The sequence below is a fragment of the Crocodylus porosus genome, unplaced genomic scaffold, assembly GCF_001723895.1.
Source record: "Crocodylus porosus isolate Cpor-Errol unplaced genomic scaffold, CroPor_comp1, whole genome shotgun sequence".
Lineage (NCBI taxonomy): Eukaryota > Metazoa > Chordata > Crocodylia > Crocodylidae > Crocodylus > Crocodylus porosus.
Genome location: NW_017728920.1, coordinates 17,382,766 through 17,388,998, shown reverse-complemented (window position 1 = coordinate 17,388,998; position 6,233 = coordinate 17,382,766). Strand labels below are relative to the sequence as shown.

The 6,233-nt window shown below is 41.5% G+C and overlaps 1 protein-coding gene across 1 annotated transcript in view; it reads right to left on the bottom strand.

Moving 5' to 3' along the window:
* Window positions 1–494: 494 nt before the first annotated feature.
* The window catches only part of CDK1 (cyclin dependent kinase 1), a 22,728-nt gene continuing 16,989 nt past the window's right edge, over window positions 495–6,233 (bottom strand). Inside the window, exon 9 of the transcript XR_002101840.1 lies at window positions 495–673. The gene's annotated coding sequence lies outside the window, so the exon portion shown is untranslated. The remainder of the gene's footprint in view (window positions 674–6,233) is intronic.

The window sequence follows — 6,233 nt, the reverse complement described above, 5'->3', positions numbered from 1 at the left end:
TGACCCAAAACTGGACGCAGTACTCCAAGTAAGGCCTCACCAGTCTGAGGCCTGGTACACCAGACGAGGCCTCAACAGAGAAGAATCACTTCTCTTGATTTGAAAGTGATACTCTTGTCAATAAAACTCAGTATACTGGCAGCTTTTTTGCAACAAGAGCACATATGAGCTGCTGGCTTATTTTTATATTGCAGTAAATTGGCACAGGCCTTTCAGGAAGAAGATATAGCAACAAGCTGTTTTACAACTGATAAGCCACCAACCTGCTAAGGAATCTCTTCATCCTGAAAGTACCACCATTAAACATTGTTCTTCCATTGTGTAAGCAAAACAATGAGATGCAAACACAAGGTTTTACAGGGATTGCTACTGATACTGATACAATCATAAGAAGGCTAGTGCAAGTTGTTGGTAAGTTTTTAATCATTTACTGGAGATGATTGCCATAGAGCCCATTTCACAGTCTTTTTCCTTTGAGCAAAAAGGGACTTTGGTTATGTAATAATCATTTATTGATTCTTAAATTGCTGCTTAGTAGTTGCAAAATCCAGACAGCTCCAGTTTTGCAAATTGGATAGTTTTCTTCTAGGTAGTAGTAGGACTTCTCCATGCACTGTCCTCAAGCATTTCCATCACCGATGGATCCTGTGTCCATACCCCTCTTGCCCTTTTCCTGGACTACAACTTAACAGAATAGATTAGCCGGGGTGGAGGAATGCTGCGGCCAATATAGTGCTTATCTCAACATTACATTATGAGAACTCGGGAGGTGGTGTGGCTGAAGAGGAGGAGATGATGTACAAATAGCATTTTTCAGTTCAATAATCTCTCCAAATATTTTCAGGTTTCAAGTGAAGGAAGTTCTTAGACCATTAGAAAAATTCACTTATGTGCTGGAGACAGATCCATACAAAAAAATGAAGGGCCAGATTTAATCCTGATATAACATCAATGGAATTACAGCTGAGGCATATTTGACATTATGGTTTTAATAAAGTGTATTTCCCATTTACCACTAGACCCATTGAGTTGTCCCATAGCTATTACAGTGATTTAGTTAATACATTGAAATAAGAACCTGACTTGTACATGAGGGACATTTTCCAAGTTTTATTTTTAGGAACTATGTAGCATTGTTCATAATTTCTTTTTAATCATTAACTACATCCCCTTGTCACACATCACTTTCCTAACCTTCTTCCCTCCAGCATTAATTATCCACTCTGTAAAATGGCAGGTAATGAAGTACAGCTGCTCTCTTATTTTCCTCTAAATTAAATGATTTTTCCACTGAACTCAGTCTTGCCACAAGCAGTACACATGCTTCCCTTTTTCTGTTTAAGTTCACTTCATCATGTGGTTCAGAATCAGAATACTCCTTTCTTAAATTGTTCTATAAATTAGCTGTATTGGGTTCACAAAAGCTGGAACCCAATACAGCTAATTGTACAGGAACAATGATTATACCGCACCTAGGAGAATGGGACCACATTCTGAATGAAGGCCTCAAGTGATATGATAAATATCAGTAGGAGACTGACCATAGTAACAGAAAGGAAAAGTGACCATTTTGGGTACTTTTACACATGCTCTAGGGCTGGGGTGTGGTGTGACTCTGAGAGCCACTCTAATTAAAGCACCACTGTGTCTCATGTATCAGTGTCCCTGTGCTTAAAAATGGCAGCAGGGGCACTTGAACTAAAGCTCACATGAGCTTTAAAACACAAGACCCAGACTCAAAACTCACCTTTTTGAATTTTCCACCTGTTTCTTCCTCCTTTCCTCCTTCCTTCCCCCCACAAAAAGCACCCATTTCAGGCAAGTGTTAAACACTGATTTTCTGCAGATTTTTCTTTCCTGGAACTGCTGACTTATTTCCCTTCCCTTGTATTTCTTGTCTTAGTACAGCAACCTCCATAGGGCAGGGAAAAGGACTTGCGGTGTGGTGGTTTCAGTAGTATTAGTTCATGATGTGTGGCATAAGAATGAGCTAGTGAGAAAACTACCTTCTTTCTAAAAGGTGCAGAAAAATCAGTGGAGAAAGCAACCATAAACTCGATGACTTGAGACAACTTTATAAGGTTGTGCTACAACATCTGAAGATAGAAAATTCAAGTAGAGGGAAGAGTTCACATTGCCAAAACTTCTGTAAGAAAGTGAGGCAGGGATACATTAGTAAAATGAGAGGACACTGGCTTTACCTAGCTTGCTCACAGGCAGGATGTTTCCATACTCTTCATCTATAAAAGGACAACTTGCTCATTGCCCATGAAACTATACCATTAGTAGAAGTGCTACCAATAGAAAAATGCCTTTCAGACTGATATTTGCACTAGCACATATGAAGGTAAAGATTTCTCTGAACTGTTCTAAACAGGGACATTTGGCATTGGGGGAGCAGTGGCAATTAACACTGCCACAATTCTCTTCCTGCCAGATTTCCAATCCTCATGCAGCTGAATAGAGCCCATGGACTGGATACAGCCTGCAGACCAAGCTGGCACTGCTCATTTGGTCTGTAGGGCAAACAAGTTTGTCACCACTGCTCTAGAAAATTAATCCAATGGATGAGTACCAGAAGTATTTAAAGTTTCCTTTCTTCCCTGCAAAGCTTTATTCTACAAAGGAATCAGCGTGACTTTGTAAGAAGCAATAGCGATGTTTTGACCTCACTAAAACAGATGATAAAAACCTGATGAGCAAGAAAAATACAGCCATTATCCTTCCAGATAAGGATCCAGAGGCAGGCTGAGTATTTTGAAAAAAAACCTGAATTCCTGTTCTCACATTTCTCCCTCACTGCATACAGAATGCTGTTTTGAAAATTTAGCAACTAAACAGCAAGCAGCAAGGTAAAAAGGATACTTGCTGACTCCTGCTCTTATAGATTCAAACTTTTTCCAGCCATGAGGTTTCTTTTCAATTAAGTGGAAGACAGATGGGTTTAGAGTACTGCTGTTGTTAGTACAAACAGTAGATTTCTACAAGAGAAAAGTGAAGTCATGACAATTGATAAGCTTTCATTTATTAGGCACCTTAAAAGCATGGGTGTCAATAAGGCAAAAAATGAACTCCCCATGAAACACCAATACTGATTATTGCTTACCAAGGCCATTTCCACCAACTAGTTTAGTATAGTGGGGGAAAAAAAGCTGGCAGAAGTCTGAAAAGCACTGTGACACACTCAGTTGACAAAAACAATTCTGTATTGCACATACAGCCCCTATTGTATACCAGTAGCATCATATTATAGATGATACCTTTGCTCTTAACAGACCAAATCTGGATAAGGGAGGTACCAGGCATGTGCAGTTTCAACTGATTATTAAAAGTTGGAGGTGCCAAAGCCTTAGAATTTACCCCTAAAATACCATTTGGTTCTTTTTTCAAACTGTGCAACTGTTTTATGAGAGGTATTACCTCTCAGCTCCATGTTCTTGGGGATGACATTTTGATATACACCCCCACTTCAGAAATGAACAGAGAAATCACTATGGAGGTGCTGACTATAGTACAGGAAACTGGATTTAAGGTGAATAGAGAAAAGGCTCAGTTAGTGCAGCAACAAGTGAAATACCTGGGTGTATGTCTTGGAGAGGATGGCAGGACTCCAGATCAGCAAAGGGGAGAGACAGTAGGAAAGCTGCCTGCTCCCACAGACACACACTCTTTGCGAGCTCTTTTGGAAACTTTTAACTTCTCCAGAGAGTTCATTGAAATGTTCTCTGTACAAATTATTAAAGGAAAACAGGATTTAGGAATTGGGAGCAGACCAACAAACTGCCCTGGCTACCTTGAAACAAGATTTAGCTTGTGCAGCAAAGGAACACTCTTTGACTCACACCTGGGATGGTCCTTGCTTTATTGTAAATTGAGCCAGCCCCAATGTTTATCAGGTTGAAATCCTGAATGGAAAAGGTAGAAAACCTTGGAGAAAATGGTTTCATTCTTCACAGCTCAAAGAATGGAAGGGTAAACCACCGGACCTTCAAGGAGTAGGGTAAACAGTCTTCTCTATCCTGCCGGCCACCCTTCTTGGCTAGCAGGAAGGAACGGCTTTAAGCCGTTGGAAAATACACATCGGATAGGCTTGTCAGTGCCTACCCCGATGTTGAGGCAGGAAAAGGCCAGAGAAGTGCTCAACTTGTTATGGCCACCCTCTCGTAGATCAATGCTCCACTTTTACCCTGCAATGTGATCCCAGCTTCTCCCAATATATACGGGGAGTGTGGGGGAGTTTGTTTTTCTTTTCTCTGTCCCCTCACAGGTCTCTAGACATGAACCCTGATGTCCCATAGCTGCACCAAATCACTGCTGTATCTGGAGTCAGATGTTCAGACTCTATTCATGGATTTTATGGAAATGGAAGCAACCCCCTGGCCCTGCAGCGTCGCTACCAGTTTTATGCTGCTAACCTTGCCCCAGGCTGTCCCTGGCAAAGCTTTGCCAGTTGCACACAGAGTGCCACTAGAAAGCCACTCCAGTTTTGTTATGGAACTAAGGCTATCCCTGGTTCCAGTCCATTCTTCTGTAAGCCATCGTGGACTCAAGAGGAACCTGTACCATAAGCGATTGGATTGCACCAGTAGGAGCAGGAGTCTTTTTAATTGATACTGCAAATATAGAAGTTCTTGCTAATAAACTGTCATATGCCACTGAAAATATGGGGAAAATCAGAACTCCATTAACTGCATCTTTAAAAATGTTAAGTGAGGAACAGCAGCTAATAAGTAAGGTATTTCCTGGGTGGGAAAGACTCATAGAAGGGGATGAAAAGTTAATGATACCTGGTGTACAGGCTCTCCAAAATAAGGTATCATTGACTTTAGCATGTGAGCAAGCTCAGGCTCTCACCCAAAATGTAATCATGGGAATGATTTGGCAAGCCATGGTGGGACAAACTCCCATGGAAGCAATCGACCTGATTCGGTAATGGAGGAAGAATTGCCCTCCAGCCCTGGTGGAGATTAGTTAATGCTTTGTACAATCACCACCAGCAAAGCTTGCAGTTATTCCTTATAACTGTGGCAGGCAAGAAAATTAGAACAATCCACACAATAGTCCCATTAGGATTACAAATTGATGATAGCTCAGTGATGTACTCCAAGGATCATAACGCTTGGGCCTGGCAGAAAGATAATGCGGGGAAAACAGTAAATGTAAAAGGGTGTAGGAGAAAAGAAGGTTTGGGTTACATCTGTGAAGACCAAGCATTGGAGGAGCATGGTGAATGTTTTTTCCCACAACCTGGGAACAAGACTCACTGTTCCTTTGATGTTATCCAAGAAAGGGAATTTGCTATTGTTTATGTGGATAAAGCATGTGTGTGCATGAGAACAAGATATGATATTGTATTAATTAATGGATATTGGATTCAACCTATGGTGCCTTATTTTAATTGCTGTTTCTGTAATGTAACCACCACTGTTACCTGTGATCTTAAGTTTACTGTACCTATATGGACCATACAACATTTGAATGCCTACCCTGAGCTCTACAAAGAGGTGTCCTCCATTTTACTAGGACTGGGTCTCATCATCATTAAGAACCTATTAACTCATCCCTTTTTACAAGCTGAACTGCAAAGACTCAAAACTTTGGGAGAGAATGGCAAACTCGAGATTTAACACCACAATCAGGAGATCTCTAAGCTATCAGCTACAGTTAAAAATGCAGGCCATCACGCCTGGTGGGAGGTTTTGTTTGGATGGAGTCCCAATGCAACAGGACTTTTAAATGTCATGCTTCACCCCATTGTAGTAATTACTAGTTTTCAAATTATACTAGTGATTGGTCTAATGCTACTAGTTTGCTGGATCCAGAGACTGATGTGATGATTGCAATGGATAGAAGATCAAAACCAGTACCACGGAGCAAAGATGTGATGGGGATACTCGCTCAACGCAAGCACCCCATCACCGGGGGGAATTGTTACTTCTCAGCTCCGTGTTCTTGGGGAACCCTGACGCAGGACTCAGACTGTCTCACAAAGAATTCCCCCCCCGCACCTAAACAGAAGCTGATTCAGATGCAGTGAGAGACACACCTAAAACCCTCTAGATAAGGGTGACAAAAGTGAAACAACTGCCCTAGGTCTCATTTGCATCGGAGATGGGACCAGATGACCATTCTTTTACATGAGAGATGGAGAACAGAAAGGCTGAAGCAGAGACTGCAGTGAATTCTGGGACCAGCAAAGCAGAGGAGCACTGCATGATGGGGAAGCTGTGCTC